The sequence below is a fragment of the Otolemur garnettii genome, unplaced genomic scaffold (genome assembly GCF_000181295.1).
Source record: "Otolemur garnettii isolate 467f Iridium unplaced genomic scaffold, OtoGar3 scaffold00134, whole genome shotgun sequence".
Lineage (NCBI taxonomy): Eukaryota > Metazoa > Chordata > Mammalia > Primates > Galagidae > Otolemur > Otolemur garnettii.
In genome coordinates, this window is record NW_003852529.1 from 1,354,087 (window position 1) to 1,371,430 (window position 17,344).

The 17,344-nt window shown below is 48.9% G+C and overlaps 1 long non-coding RNA gene across 1 annotated transcript; it reads right to left on the minus strand.

The window, feature by feature from the left end:
• Nucleotides 1-13,070: 13,070 nt before the first annotated feature.
• On the minus strand, nucleotides 13,071-14,558 carry LOC111727965. The gene is made up of 3 exons (XR_002775387.1): nucleotides 14,260-14,558; nucleotides 13,556-13,660; nucleotides 13,071-13,300 (listed from the first exon to the last, which is right to left on the minus strand). It is a non-coding gene; the product is annotated as an uncharacterized LOC111727965 (long non-coding RNA).
• Between the last annotated feature and the right edge of the window lie 2,786 nt (nucleotides 14,559-17,344).

A 17,344-nucleotide genomic window follows, 5' to 3' on the forward strand; every position in this document is an offset into this window, starting at 1 on the left:
CCACCCCAGGCACTCAGCACCGGAGGGGGGTGGGCCAGGGAGGAGCCCGTGGGCTTCCTGGGCCCAGGGAGGCTGCTAGGGAGGAGACCACAGGAACCTGGTTTCCTCTACAGCTGCAAGATACCAGGCCTCAACTACAGCTGAGCAAATGGGTGACAGCTGGTGTCCTGTCCTTCCAGAGGCTAGCATCCCCACAATGGGTGTGGCCCAAGAGGTCAGGTCCCGCCCCCACTCAGGCACCAGCAGCTCCCATCCGGCTGCTGCACCCTACAGAGATCTGTTTCCTTGAGGTGGGAGCACACCCTGCCTCAGGCCCACCGTCCCAACACTCCCGTGCTGTGTTTATCTCCTGAGGCTGCAGAGCACCACAGACGGGGTGTCTCACACAGCAGGAGCACGCCAACTCAGTCCTGGAGGCCAGAAGTTGCAGATCAAGGTGTTGCAGGTTCAGACTTGCAGACAGCCACCTTCCCCTGCATGCGTCTGCATCCTGAGCTCATCTTACCAGGACACCAGTCCTTTGGGACTCGGGCCCAGCCCAGTGACCTCATTCAAACTTAGTTTACCTTCTGAAGATCCTTTCTCCAAATGCAGCACATTTTGGGATGCTGGAGAAAGTTGGCCTTAAGTTAAGGCCTCAACTTACGAATTTGGGGGGAGACATAACTCAGCCCATAAAGCTCCCCACGGAAGGAGAAGACCACCGTCAGCTCATCACCCACTCATTTGCATCACTGATATTGGTTAGGTGGCCGTGCTATAGAGGGGTGGGTACAGCCATGGACAAGGAGGGCTGGGGTGGTCCCCAGCCTCGAGGGGCTCACAGGTGGGCAAGGTAGGAAGGACAGAGATGGGACAAGGAAACACACAACCCTGAGTCCGATGAGTCTGGAATCATCCTTGACCTCTTCTCCTCCTGCCTCTGGGCCTTCCAGAATCCTATGGCCTGTCCACACAGCTGCCACCCTGGGCCACCTGCATGCAGTGCCTGGCCAGGCTGCTGTCCTTGTGCTCCCTCAGGCCCTTAAGCACAGCAGCTAGGGGTCCTGCCAACCTACATCAGACCCCGGCCCTCACCTGCTCAAAGCCCACCCAGAGTGGCTTGTTTCCATCAGAGCACATGCCAACAGCCCCACACTGGCCTGTGAGCCCTGCCTGAGGTAGCTGTCACCTCCCTCCTCTTCCCCATGCCCACCCTTTCACTCCAGCTCGCTGCCCGAGGGCCTTTGCACCAGCCTTCCGTCCTCTCTGCCTGGAACGTTCTTTCCCAGACACCCCTATGGCTCTTCTCCTCCCCTTCTGAAGTCGCGAGTAGGCCGCCCAACCACCTTACTTAAATTGCCGCCCTGCCCTGGTCTTCTTCCTGAACTTACCACCTGCTGCCCATGCGAGTTTCTTCTTTTTTTGCTTCTTGTCTTTCTCCCTCAACTAGAACATCAGCTCTGTGGGGACAGAAAGTTCTATCTGTTCCTGTCACTGCTGTGTGCCCGGCACCTGAAACAATACCTGGTACTTAATCCCTGAATGTACGTGATTAGGAATTGGGTCAACAAACATTCCTGTAACCATCCAGACAGTAAATATCCTCGGCTCTGTGTGTCTGGAAGCCTCTGTCAGAACTCCTGGAAAGCAAAGCAGCAGAGATGATCCTCACATGGACAGACGTGGCTGCATTCCAATCGAACTTTGTGTCTAAAGCAGGTGGCAGGCAGGAGTTAACCTGTGGGCCGCGGTTAGCGGACCCCTGGTTTATCTAGGAGGTGGTAACCACCCTTGACATTCCCCATACCTCTCCCTTTCTATCCTAACTCCTATCTGTGCTATCCATAAACTCCTGGTGCTAGCCAGACCCAGCTTGGTGCTGAGGCCACTTCTAGGGCTGGTGTTGTGATTTGGACAAGTGCGGTGTTACCTGCTGGTCACAGGCAGAGGTTGCCCGTGCATCCAGCGTGCACTGGGCCTCTGCTCGTCTCCCCACGTGCATATGTCTGGTATCTGCAGACATTGCTACAGCTGGGGAAACTGAGGCTCATAAAGGTGAAGTAACGTGCCTCTGAGGGCACAGCACAGCAGGCACACTGGACAATGTCTGTCCCAGAGACTTCCCTGAAAGAAGGGAGGATCACTGCTGGGTTTTGAAGGATGATAGAAGTTTGCCAAGGGTTAGCAGGTAAATTGGCCCCAGGTGCCAAGGTGGGAGCTGCAGTGGGTGTTTGGGCAAACATGGCCAGCAGTAAACTCTAGAAGCATAGACTAGGAAGATAATGGAAGAAAGCCTTTCAGTATTATCCCAGTCTCCACATACAACATGGAATAAGGATGGTGAGCAGCCACGGAGGTCGTTGGGGGTCGGGCTGAAGCCCACTTCTGCTTCATTTCCTGAGGTTTTGGAGCCAGGGACCCATCTGACATTCTGAGGCTGACTCAGCAGACATTTGCCTGGATTCTCTACTTTTCCACCCACAGCTATCACTATTGCTGCTCCAAGGACCTGCGGGACCCAGCCCTCGGGAGCACCGCCCAGGCCTCCTGGGCTCCTGGCTCATGTGGCCTCAGAGTAGCACCCAGAAGCTTATGCTTAAGGCCGTAGGTGAAGCACAGAAACCCACGCTCACATGCTCAAATTAAAGGGGGCATTCCTACAGGGGGCAAAGGGCATGTTCTCAGGCATTGGGGTGGAATTGAGTCCCCCCCAAATGTGTTAGTACCCTAGCCGCCAGTGGTTCAGAACATGGCCTGCTTCAAAATAGAGTCTTTATCGAGGTCACTGAATTAACATGAAGTCAGGGTTAGTCATCCTACCCCATTATGCCAAGTGTCATAAAAGGGGAAATTCAGACACAGAGGCAGACACGCAGAGGGAAAGGTGGCACCCAGGACTAGAGTCTGTGTCACAAGCCAAAGCCGCTGAAGAGTGACAGGAAGCCTCCGCCAGGAGAGGCAAGGTCAGATCACCACCCAACAGATGTGGGAGGGAGCATGGCCCTGTCCACACCTCAACTGGAGGCGTTACTTCCAGAATGGTGAGAGACTAAACTTCTCTTCCTGAAGCCACCCAGTTTGAGGTCCTCTGTTACAGCAGGAAACTCCTGCAACAGGCAGACTCAGACGGAGGTCAGAGGTCACTGGTCCTGCGGGATCTGGAAACACACACAGGCTTCACGTGGCTCCCATGGCTCTGCTTCTCTCTCCTTGTCCCTGTCACTCCATTCCGCCACTTCTCTGCTGCAGGCTACTAATTCTGCTCTTCCTCCTCCCACCATGGTTGGGCGTGGCCCTGCCCTGGCTCCACATGGCCTTCCTGGGATTGCTCCTTACCTCTGCTGACATTCACCATTGTGTCCCTGAGTCCAGATTCTGAAGAACCAGCCTGACAGGCCACTGGTCAGCCACAGTGATTGGTTGGGCTCCCTTTCTTGCCCAACCAGCCTTTGCCAGGGAGGATGTATGTCATAAGTCACTAGCGTCTTAGCAACCGGAAGCATCCCCTAGCAACCGGAAACACGTGACTGGTCCCAAGACCCTGGATGACGAGGTGGCCACTGGCGGCTCTGGGGGAGGAGCCTTCCTCACCTTTCCCAGCTCCCAGTGGCTCCAGGTGTTCTGTGGCTGTGGCCAGATCACTCCATCCTCTACCTCCATCTTTGTGTGGCCTTATCCCCTCTGGCTCTGCACTCTCTGTGTGTCTGTCTTGAAACTCTTTTTGCCTCTGTCTTATAAGAGCCCTTGTCACTGTGTTTAGGGCCCCCTTCTGCTAATCCAGGGTGACCTCTGTGCTCTCAGATCCCTAGCTTGAGCAGCAAGTGCTTTCTCTCAGGGGACCTCAGAGACGCGTCCTCTCTGCCGTCGTGGTGGACGGGGCACTGCCATGTGTGGCATCAGAGACGCATCCTCTCTGCCGTCGTGGTGGACGGGGCACTGCCACGTGTGGCACCAGAGACGCGTCCTCTCTGCCGTCGTGGTGGACGGGGCGCTGCCATGTGTGGCACCTAACAAACTGAAGACAGATTCGCCCATGGAAAAACAGGGAAGGCTTCACAGAGTCAGACACTGAGAGTGGACGCTCACGTGTCCAACACATGATGAGAAACCATGCAACCTAACGGGAGATGCACATTCAAACAATGAGTGTCATTTCCATGCTCTCACGTGTCCTCAAGAGCTACGAACATTCTGAACATCTTAACAACAGCAAGTGCTACAGAAAAATGGAGAAACAGGAATTCACACGTCCCCAGGGCACAGTTTCTAAGTCGCTTTGGAATTTTGCCCTTCCTGGTGGAGCGGAATCAAATCTTTCCTATCACCCTGCAATTCTGCTCCCAAGCCCTGGCCCTCACCGCACAGGGACACACGCACCAGAGAGGCCACTATGGTATCTGTAAGGGAAAGTGTGGACACAAGCTGAATGTCCATCAGCAGGAAAATGGATGACTAAAGTGTGTTGATGTCACATAATTAAATACTACGGGACAGTGAAATGAGTGACCAGGAGGTGCCTGTGTGGTCGGGGTTGCTGTACACGCATGAGCTACTGAGATGTTGGAGACACAGCAACCAAGTGCACTGTGGTGTCCCGAAGTCCCAGGATCCTGGAACAGAACAAGGACATCGTGAAAAAAACTACTGAAATCTGAATAAAAGTCTGTGATTTAGTTAGCAGTGGCCCACCCATGCGAATGTCTCAGTTTTGCTAACTGGATTGTGGTTGCCTAAGATGTTAGGATTAGGGGAAGCCGGTGGGAGGTACCCGGGAACCATGCAATCCTTGCAACACTTGCTCCCATAAATCTGACATCATTTCAAAAGGAAAACTAAAAGCAAAAGCAAGTGCCAGGCAAGTACACAAAATGTTAAATTATTTGTGCTAGAGTGACACTGGTGGAAAATTGTTTCATACATTGTTTAGGGAGCGTAAGAAATGACCACATGAAGGAACGCGGAGGTCAACAACAGTGACGGCAGCATCATGCTTCCCTGAGAGCAGCAAGCAAACTCAGAAGGGTTTCCAACTGCTCAGAATGGTTACATTTTTACTTTTATTCTTTTCTTTTTTTTTTTTTTTTTGAGATAAGAGTCTCACTCTGTCATCTAGACTAGAGTGCCAAGGTGTCATAGCTCACAGCAACCTCAGACTCCTGGACTCAAGTGATCACCCTGCCTCAAGCTCCTGAGTATGGGAATATAGGTGCCAACCACCACACCCAGCCTAATATTTCTATTTTTAGTAAAGACAGAGTCTCACTCTTGCTCAAGCTGGTCTCAAATTCCTGGGCTCAAGGGATACTCTCCCCTCAGCCTTCCCGAATGCTGGGATTTCAGGCGTGAGCCACTATGCCCAGCCCTGTTTTACTTCTTCAGCTGGGTCTGGGTGCCCAGGTGTTCATTCTACGATTCATACACCTTTGCTGTGCCTGAGCTATGTCATGATAGTTTTGTGGACTTCTGTAGGCCTTATGTAGCCCCAGTTCCTCAACGTACAGCAGGGTCTCAAGAAGGCAGCGATAGATTGAGGGGCAGAAAGTGGCTTCCAGCTCCAGTTTGGAACCTCTGGCCACCACAATAGATGCCGCTGGGGCAGGCTATCTGGGGTCAGGCTGGAGGTTACAACTGTTCTAACACATCTGAGGGGCCCCCTGAAGGGGACACTCCGGGCACCCCAATAGGTCTCACTCCCTTGTGCCTGGTTCCCCATCCCTGGACCCATACCATGTCCAGCCTCTGACTTTTGCCTTAACTTTTGCCACTAAATAAGGAGAAAAGACAGCCAGTGTGCCCTGGGGGTGGAGCGGGGTGATCTGTCTGCCTGTGTGTGTGTGCATGTGTGTATGTGTGTGCGTGTGTGTGTGCACATATGCGTGTGTGTGCACGGGTGGCATTTGCTTATGTGCATGTGCATGCGTATGTGTGTACGTGTGTGTGTGTGCACTCTACCCAAGGACGGAGTGTGAGGTGCCCCAATGGTGTGGGGGAGGAGGCAGTTTCACAGACACAGGTTGCCTCCCCTCATATGGAAGTTAGGCATCTCATGAGACAAAACCTAAGAAATGCAGGAAAATTTAAAAAACAAATGAGAAAAATAACCACACATCCACTCTCCTTCCTGACTTAGCCCCTCGTTACATCCCAAGTTTTCACTCCATTTTCTTGAAGCACAATTACTAGGGCAAAGTGAATGAGCAATTAAAGGCTCAAAGCAAAAGACCAAACAAAGGTCTCATCTTTGGATACATACACACATACACACACACACGTACACACACACATATACACACATACACACACATATATACACATGCACACACACACGTACACACACACACACATATATATATATACACACACACGTACACACACATATACATACACACATACATATACACACACACACATATATATACACACATACACACACGTACACACACATATATAAACACATACACACACACAGAGACATACACATATACACACATATACACACATATACACACGTACACACACATGTATACACATGTACACACACGTACACACATATATACACACATACACACACATACACACACATATATAAACACATACACACACATGTATACACATGTACACACACGTACACACATATATACACACACACACGTACACACACATATATAAACACGTACACACACATATATACACACGTACACACACGTACACACACATATATACACACGTACACACATATACTTATACACACATATATACACACGTACACACACATGTACACACACACGTACACACACATATATAAACACATACACACACACATAGACATACACATGTACACACATATATACACACATAGACATACACATATACACACATATATACACACATACACACATATACATATACACACATATATACACACGTACACACACATGTACACACACATATATAAACACATATACACACATATATATACACACATAGACATACACATATACACACATATACACACATATACATATACACACATACATATATACATACACACATATATATACACATATACACACACATAGCCATACACATATACACACATATACACACATACACACATACACATGTACACGCCTATACATACATACACACATATAAATACAAGAGAGATTGTGAGCATATGCACATATCCAGTAAGGGAAAGGGATCATTTCTGCAACTCATTTTTATTTCTTGTAAAAATCCTATCTGACCAACTTTCTGCTGAATTTGACCTCAGTTGCTTTACCCTGAAGTTCATCATTAACTCCAAGAGAGGTCATGTCTTCAGCCCCGCCAGTCTTCATCTACAAAGAAGCAACTTCCACTCAGCAGTAGCAGTTGGTGGCTGCCATTTGGACTTTGCTTTTCCCTGGTGCCTGTCTGCCACACAGAGGTGCTCCATGGCGTTTTGTTGGCAGAGACCTTCTGGTGAAGAGCGGACACCCCTACAGCGGTAGGTGGAGTGTGGGCTCCAAGGTCCGGGGTGGAGACTCCCTGCACGTCTGGGGCTCCGCGGCTCACTCTGCCCCTGTGTCTGGGCTGGACTTATTCTCACAGATAATTTTGCAGGGATGATCTCCTCACTGTGGCTTGTTGCATCTGTTGGGTCATTTCCGCACAGAAATCCCTGGCTGAGGGCTGCGTTTCATGGCTCTGGGTGTGGAATGTGCAGTTGTTCCCCTGGCAAGGATCAACAGGAAGCAGGTGCTGGCCGTGCTGGGGGAGAGTGTCCAGCATCCCCTCCAAGCCTTGCCTGCCTCCTCTGTAAAAAGGGACAGAAATTCTGACCTCACAGAGCTGTTGTAAGGAATGGTGACATAAATATGGGCGCAAATATTCCTTAAATGTTTCAATCCCAACTTTTTGCTGCATCCTATTAGTGGGGAAAAAATTGAGCCTACATCCCCAATAAAATGTATACTTATTTATTTTTATTTGTGTGCATGTGCTTGCACCATAAGAATAAGTCATAAATATTAGAAAACACATAAAAATCTTGAAATTAAAAACAATTAAAAATTTTTTTGAATCCACCCATTCAATTTCTTTAAAGGTTAAAGGGCTGGCAAGGTTTTCTGTTTCTTCTTGAGTCAGTTTTTGGTAAGTTGTATTCCTGTAAGAAATTGTCCATTTTATCTACATTTTCAAATTTATTGAGTGTATAGCAGCTTTTTTTAGCAGGAACTATATTTTAAATATCCTCTAAAGTGCCTGATGTGTTCTCTTTTTAATTTGTTTCTCTTCTGTTTTTGTTTCTCTGTCTCTAATTTAATCTTTCTGGAGCTTTGTCTCTTGTCAAAGATCCAATTATTGGCTTTTCTGATCCTCTCTGTTTCTCTCTCCTCTTTTCCCCCATTTCATTAATTTCTTCTCTGATTGTTATTTTTTCCATCTTTTTACGTGTGTTTGGTGTAACCTGTTCTTTTCTTCCATTTTGTGGGGTTGGCCACTCAGCTTTGCAAAAGTTTACCCTTTCTTTTTTGTTGTTGCAGTTGTCATGTTGTTGGCCCAGGCTGGGTTTGAACCCGCCAGCCTTGGTGTACGTGGCTGACGCTGTAACCACTGTGCGACGGGCACCAAGCTCCCATTCTTTTCTAATACAAATATTTTAGACTTTTAATTTTTCTGCAAGTATCACCTTCACTGTAGCCCACAAAAGCCAATATATCGTATTTCACAACCTTAGTCATAAACATATTATTTTCATCACATTTTCTCCTTTTTTCTTTGGATGACAGTTGACCCTTGACCATCAAGGGTATGAACTGTGTGGATCCACCTTCTGTGGATTTTCTGCCACATCTGCCACCCTGGACACGGCAAAACCAGCCACTCTCCTCCATCCTCCTCCTCAGCCTACATGAAGATGAGAATGGAGACCTTCATGGTGGTGTACGGCCACTTAATGAATGTATTTTCTCTTCCCATGGTTTTCATAACATCTTCTTTTCTTGAGCTTACATTACTGTAAGAATACAGTGCATGGGGCGACGCCTGTGGCTCAGTGAGTAGGGCACCGGCCCCATATACTAAGGGTGGCAGGTTCAAACCCAGCCCCAGCCAAACTGCAACCAAAAAATAGCTGGGCGTTGTGGCGGGCACCTGTAGTCCCAGCTACTCGGGAGGCTGAGGCAAGAGAATCACCTAAGCCCAGGAGTTGGAGGTTGCTGTGAGCTAGGATGCCATTATCGAGGGTGATAACGTGAGACTCTGTCTCAAGAAAAAAAAAAAAAAAGAATACAGTGCACAATACACAGAACATACAAGATATTTGTTAATTGACTATTTATGTTCCTAAGGCTTCCAGTCAACAGTCAGCTACTAGTAGTTAAGTTTGTAGAAAGTCTGAAGTTATACACAGGGTTTTGACTGCACAGGGGGTTGGAACCCCTGACCTGCACATTGCTCAAGGGCCAGCTTAGAAGTGTGCCATAAAAAAAAAGAAAGAAAGAAATGTGCCATAGAATGTATAGATGTTTATGAGTGTTTTTAAGCTAACTTCTAACAATCTCGTTGTCCTCGAAAACCGTATTCTGTGTTATATCACATATTAGAATTTATTGAACTTCTGTGGCCTAGCGCGTTGCCAATTTTTATAAATATCCCATATGTTCTTGAATATACAGAATGTTATTCTTAATTGTCAGGGGCAGGATATGCTTATGTCCCTCAGCTCAGGGTAGTTTATATTTTATTTAACAAACACTTAGAGAATGCTAACAATGGCACAGACTTTGTTCTAAATGGTTTATAAATACTGAGTCATCTAATCCTCAGAGCACTCCTGTGTGGGAAACATAGATTACCACCATTTGGGAGATAAGGACACCGAGGCACAGAGATGCTGGGGGATTTTCCTGAGGTCAGACGCATAGCCGGTAAGTGACAGAACTGGGATTTGAGCCAAGAGTTTGTCTTCTGAAACACTGTTCTGCACCGTGATATTCTAAATGTCCAATTCTCTCTCTCTCTTTTTTTTTTTTTTGGTCGTACTATCAAATATTGAAATTAGTCCTTTAAAATATCATTGCATAATCATGAGTTTGTTTACCTTTTCAATTATGCCATTTTTGTTTTAAACCTTTTTTTTTTCTGATGCCCTGGGTGTAGTGCTGTGTCTCCATCATAGCTCACAGCAACCTTAAATCTTAGACTCAAGCAAGCCTCTTGCCTCAGTCTCCCGAGTTCTTCAGGTGCCTGCAACAACACCAGGCCAGTTTGTTTTCTTTTCTATGTTTAGCAGGGATGGAATCTCACTCTTGCTCAGGCTGGTCTCCAACTTCTAACGTCAAACAATCCATCTGCCTCCGCCTCCCAGAGTACTGAGATTACAGGCACAACCCACCATGCCTAGCTGTTTTAAATATTTTTTAAGGCCATACTATTAAATGTTAGCTGAGTGGAGAATTGTTACATCTCCTTGGCAAATTGCACCTGTCTGCCTCTAATACGTTCTTTTCATCTTAAAGGCCGTTTAGTTCGGCATTAACGTAGCTGTGTTAGATTCCTTTGGTTGGTTTTTGCTCGGTGGGTATTTTTCACCCTGTAGCTTCAGTCTCCCGATGCCCTCCTGTTAGAGTGTCTCTTATAAACAGCAGACAGCTAGGTTTTGTTTGTTTCTAGTGAGTGCTTACAAGCTGTCTCTTTCTACTTGTGCTTTCAGTGAAGTCATATTTATCGTAATTAATGATGGGAATGGTTTTTACCAGCACTCTATTTATGGTCTATTTCCTATGATTATTATTTTCTTTTCTCTTCCATCAGATTAATTGAATGTAATTTACTCCTTCTGTACCCTGTGCTCCCTTAGAAGTTATATAATAAGCCTCTAATCTTTGGAGGATTAATTTGTGCTTTTAACAAGCATGTTCGACTTAATTAAGTGTAAATTAAAAATCTCCATTCAGTTGCTGAAGAATGTCAGAAATCAGAAAGCTTAACTCCGATGTTCTTCCTCTCGTTTTATTACTTTTATCCAGCATGGCTTCTATATCTTTCGAATTGTGTATTTGTATCGTAATAACAGAATCTTTACTGGCAATGTTTGTTTCGATTTGCTCACCAGTTCATCAAATTCTTCCCAGTTTTTTAAGGTTAGTATTTCTTTCGGTGGAGATGTGTAAGTGGCGAATTCTATTTTAATTCTTGCGTGTGTGGTAAGAGTAATTAGTGTAAGATCTATCGTCTCAGCAGGTTTTTAAGTGTACAACCCTGTTGTAATCGTACACTTAGTTACTGTTATCTGAGGCGTACAGCGGATGCCTAGAACTTTGCCATCTCACAGAACCAAAACTGATACCTGTTGATTAGCAAAGCCCCACCCTCCCCTCTCCGCATCCCCATCCTGTCCTTTGTTTCCTTCTTTTGAAACAGAACATAATTGTCTTTCAATACATAACTTCAGTCCAATCAAAAAATAAAACACCTCAATAAAATAAATAAGAAAATATGATTGCAATGCTTGATATAATATTAACATCCTTATCATAAACGGGCACTTTGAAATCACTAACAAAGCAACTAACATTACAAGGGAAGTGAAAATAAAAGGATTAATAAAAAATCAAATAACACAAATGAGTAATAAGGCTGTATCAAGATGATGTAGGTCAACATCATGAATAGAGAAAAAAGCGATTCCTTTGTGCTATTACATTACCAATGATTAAAAATCCTGGCGTCTGACACTTGTACAATTTAGGAAGTATGGGTAGGATTTTTGGGTGGGACGATACAGTAACTATAGGTTTTCTACGTAGCAACATGCTTCTATAAACTTGTTCTTTGCTTCTGTTAAGTTTGACTGCTTTACATATCTCACACATGGACCCACGCTGTAATCGTCCTCCTGTGACCGGCTTACCTCACTTACCGTAATGTCCTATGTTTCTTCCACATTGTCACCTCTTGCAGAATTTCTTTCTTTTTCTTTTTCTTTTTTTTTTGGTAAGGCTAAATAACATGCCATTGTATGGATACATTGTCTTTTAAACATCTCTCCATCCATGGAAGTAAGCAGTAAATTTGCCCATGGGACTTGGTCCAGACGCACCGTTTCTGCCCTTGGTCTCGAGTGGCAGCGTACCTGCTACTGGAGGTCCATTTGACCAGCATTTTTTCTCAAACTTAGTTATTTCTCTTGTCTTCTGGCTCCTCTTATTACCATCAGCCCAGTGGGGCTCCTTTGTATGGAACCTTCTCTATGTTACTATCAAGTCACAGCTTCCCTATGCTGGGTTTGTCTCAGCACTGGATGCCACCGTGCTCTACCTGGACCTCTGCCTTCGTCTCCTCACCAAAAATGCGCGTCCCGACAGGACACCAGGGTGGCTGTGAGTTTAAAACCTCCCACGTGTAGGCTCCCCGCACATGTCCCTTCTCCGAGGGTCAGAGTCCTGCTCTGCCTGGTGACCCGGTGTTAAAAACCACTGTTTCATGCTCTGTGTCCTGTTTTCTAGTTGTTTACAGTGGTCTTAGGAAGTGTCCTGAGAAGGTGAGTGGCGTGCACCCTCTCATCCCTTGTCTCATACAATATGAGGGTTATATCGAAAGCTGACTGTTGTCAATCTGACAGCAGATTTAACTGGATATCTTGTATTTGTGTCTGCTGACCCTGGCACCCCTGCTGCCCGCTGAGATCAGGAGCGTTTGGGTGGACACCAGATAGGCTGGTGCCTTCACACAGCACTCTAAGACGCAGACCCTTGTGCATCTGACTGAGGGGCCAGCACAGCCTCCCACAGTCCACTGCCCCTCGTCCAGGGCTGGCCACTGTCCCTGCTCAGCCTGAGCAATAGCTGCTCCAGCTCCCGCTGCTCGGTGCTGTCTGGAGGGGTCACGGTCTCATGTCGGGCTTTTCCCAAGGCAGAGGCGTCTCTTTGGGACCCCGAAGAGGACATGGGCACACTCCTCCTGTGTAGAGTGGAGGGAAGAGCCCTAGATTAGGAGTGATTACGGAAACAGACCGACTAAAAGGAGAGGGAGCCAGGGTGGGGCCGGGTAGGCTGCACCTCCCGCCTCGGGACGCTCCTGACGCCATTCTGAGCACCCACAGATGGTGAGAGGAGTCTGCCTGGGCTGGCTTCCTGAAAGGCAGTTTCTCAATTCATGTCCAAATGTCAAGAGTCTCTGCTTGCACTCAGCATTCCTACTTCTGGGAACTTACAGGGTGGAAATGTTCCAACCAAGTGCAAGGATGGCAGGTTCGATGATGTCCATCCCGGCAGGGGTGTCGTACTGGAAACCTGGCACCATCCATACAGGTGGAATTGTCAAGGGTCTGTGTGACAGAATCACAAGCAATCTTATTATGAAAATGGCCTTGTGAAACTCTATTTGTAGACATGCGAGATACTCGTGATCGGATTTTAAATAAAAAAGTCAAACGGCCCATGAGTAGTAATGTCCATTATCAGGTGTGGCCAGGTGACGTACAGATAAAGAAAGAGAGAAACTGAGAGGGAGAGAGGAAAAGACGGAAGGAAGGAGGACTGCAGCTTCCAAAAACCTTCCTTAAAAAGCAAGTGACGTGCACCTTCTTCAGCTCTTCTCCTAGTGCTGCCTGGAACTTGGACGTGATGGCTGGAGCTCCAGCTGCCATTCTGGACCAAAAGGTGGGACCATAACTCCAGGGTAGTGACTGAGGGAAGAGTAAGGATACTCAGATCTCTGGAGGCTTTGTAGGGCAGGACCACCTGCCATTCCATTTCTACCCTTTCGCGTGAGAGAGAAAGCAATTTCCATCTTATTTAGACCACTGCTATTTGCAAAGATGTCTCTTGCACTTAAACCTCACCTTGACGAATGTAAGTTGTTACATTAGCAGGTAGGATTTGGGGGGATTTAAATGTTCTTTCTAGATTGTTCTTTTGTTTGTTTCTTTAAATATTTGTCTATCATTTATATAATTTAAAAAAATTTTTTTCAAAGCAAATAAATAAATAAATCTGGCAAATACCCAGCTCATAGCATGGGGAAGCTGTTACTCGAAAGTCTTTGCATAAACTATCTTGTTTAGTCCTTGTAATGGCCCTGTGGAGGGCATTATCACCCCCATTTGACAGAGGGGAAACTGAGGCACAGAGCAGTTACGTCACTTGTCCTGGGTCACTCAGCATGCAAGCTGCCAGGTCACAGAACATGACTCCTGTCCCCCACTCCTTCCCTGGGGTCCTCCAGCCTCAGAAGCCACCACATGCCCGCCCCTGCCTCCCCCTTTGGGCCACCTGAGGTCCTTACCTGGACCTTACCAGAGGAAGGTAAGGTCCTGGCTATTGAGACTGCAGGGTGCAGGCAGTGGAAGTTGACACTTTCATTCCCCTCTTCATGCGTTCTGCTGGTATTTCTGAGTGCCCACCAGGCGCCTGGTACTCACTGGCACTGGGTACGATGGTGAACATGGGCCCCAACCTCAGGACCCTCAGTCCAGCAGGTGAACAGACGTAAAATAGGCAGCCCTGTGGGTCGGTGCTGTCACTGCCCCTGGGCCTGGCCTGACTCTCGCCGGGGAAATCAAGGAAGGCTCTCTGGGAAGTGGCATGTGGTCTGGATCTGAGGCCAGAACAGAGTGACCTGTGACAGCAGGGCCACCAGCCAGAGAGAGTGGCACAGGCAAAGATCCAGCGGTCTGAGGAACTTGCCAGGCAGCCCACGACACACACTGATTTCGTGCCCACCACGGCCCTCCCTCCCCCAGTCCCAGCAGAACAGCAGTCACTTCATCAATCCTTCCCCGAGGGGAAGGCCGTGGAGCTGTGCTCTGGCCTGGGCCCCCTGCAAAGAGGAAGGGGCCCCAAAAAAGCAGCCCACTCATCCTTCTGCCCACAGAGCCCACCTACCACGCCAGGGGCCTCAGTCCCCACAGCTCACCCGCTTAGTCCCCAAACACCACAGGACACAGGCATAAACACCCCCTTTCTCCAAGGACAAACTGAGACAGGCAGCTCAGGGAGAGGTCACCACTGTCTCTCTGCCCTGTGACCTGACCCAGCCCCCTTAGTGTCGATTACCCCTCTGAGGCTGCCTAGGGCCACTGTGCCTGGCCACCCTGTAACAGCTGGAGGGGCCAGGCTGGGGTGACAGTGCTGCTCTCGGCTGGTGGGACACAGAGCTCTCCACAATGGTTGCCATGTCGCCTTGAGGCTGACCGTGCAGGCCAGGCTTCCTGACCTGCTCCAGACCTTCTGCCCCACCAGGGCCCAGGGCTGAACAGCCCAGGGAAGCTTCTAGCCTCACAGCTCCTGCCATGAAGATCTGAGGCTGAGCTGGTTCTAAGAGGCCTGACTTGGGGCCCCACTGGGCCTGAGTCACCACTAACTCCATAGATTCTTGTTTGAAAATGTCACTCATATTTGTCACCCCCTCCTTGTCCCTCTCACATCAGCTGCAGTATCCTTCTAATAACAGGGGTCGTGCTGCCCCAAATGCCTGAAAAAATTTATCTGACTTCCTCACTCTCCCTCTCACCCTTCAGTGGCTCCCTAGTGCCCTCAGTCCAAACACTGCCTCCACTTCCAAGGTAGCCACACAGCAGGGCCCCTGCCCAAGTCTGCGGCCTCAGAGGTTGGGACGGGACATGTGCCCCACGTGCAGCCTCGCCCACCAGGTTTCCAGGGTACTCACAGGTCTACCCGCCCCCAAGGGAGGGGGCAGGAGTGAGGGGTGAGACTTTCAGTCTGTGCTCCCAGCAGCAGTTTCAAAAGAGTTTGTTTTCTTTCAAAACAGAATCTATTGAGCGTCCAGCCAGCCAGTGGTCAGGGGCCAGAGCCCAGGGAAGTGCTGTGAGCACTGGGTGCTGAGTTGACATCACGGGCAGGCCAGTGCCCACAGGTGTGTGGCCAGACCGCAGGCAGCAGGCAGTGGGGCCTCCCCACGCCAAGCCAGTTCTGACGTGGGGCTTCTGACCTGGCCCACCCCTAACTGAAGGCCCAAGCAGCCCTGAGTCTCCATGCCCTGTCCCCCGTGGGCTCAGTCCATCCCAGGGGCCACCTCTGGGTAACGGTGCTTGTGCCCACCTGGCCTTCATGCCACACTCTGGGGCCAGGATGGCTGGTTCTGTCCCCCGGCCCCAGCATGGACATCCTCGTGGCAGGGTGGGGTGAGCACAAGGCAGTTGCCGTGTTTATTTGAGGACCATGTGTCATTCGCCTCAATCAGTGAATCTCCTGGTCCAACTTCGAAACCCTTTCCCTCTCTTTACAGGTGAGGGAGTTGACGTGCACGGCGGCATTTACTGGCTGCCTTCCCGGTTCAATCTCTGTCCCTTTCTCCCTCCTTCCTTCACCCGTCCTCCCTCCCCTTCTACTGTCCACCAGTAGAATCCTATGCTGGGCACATACCCTTCCAGCTCAACACTGCATTTTCCAGACTGTCTTGAAAAAGTCAGGGCCACAAATAAGTTCTGACCAAGCCAATGGTTGCTAAAGCCACACGTGCCCTCCCAAGTCACGCCCTTGATGGGAAGAGGTGTATCCCCTCCCCTCCTGTTTCCCCAGGTTGGACTCAAGATGGACGTTGCTTATTGAGGATGGCAGAGCAGGAAGATGGGAGGAACATGGTCCCTGGCACTGCCCTGGGCTGCCTATCTGGCCTTTTATGTGGAAACTGAGGTGCTCAGGTCTCCGTTACGCAGCTGTGTAACTAACTGACTGACTGACTAATGCAGGACTTCTGAGCTTCCAGCCAGCCTCTCTAGTACTGGTCCAGCTACTTGGGCAGGTAAACCCAAGGCATCGTGCTGCCAGGAAAGCTCACAGTCTGCCATGGCATGGCTACTGGGCTATCACATTCAGCCCAGGATCTGACCTGGGCAGGGGACTGGCATGGCCTGAGAGCCCAAGAGCTGGACCGGGTGTGTACTTTGGAAGACACAGAAGAGGAGAGACACAATGTTTCTTGAGTCCTGAAGCTGGCGGGGTGCTGGGTGGGCAGTGGTCTCGGTCCATCCGTGTGGTCTTGGTTCATCTCTTGGGCACCTGCAAGAAGCAGGACCTCAGGCCAGGCACGTTCACTTTGCCTGTGTTCCTCTACTTGTAACAGCTTTGTGAGATCTAATCACACACGATACGGTTCACCACTACAAGGAGGGCAGTGCGAGGGTCCTTAGTGTGTTCAGAGCCCCCGCAGTCAGCACAGGTCCCACATTAGAACATCTCCATCCCCCACATAAGCCCCACATCACCCCTCCCCAGCTCCCCACACACCCATGTCCCTGCAACCACTACTCTGCCCTCAGTCTCTGTAGACGCGCCAAGTCTGGGCATCTTGTTAAAAGGGATCATGTGGCACCCACAGGCCTTTGGGGCCAGCCTCTTTCCCTCAGGAT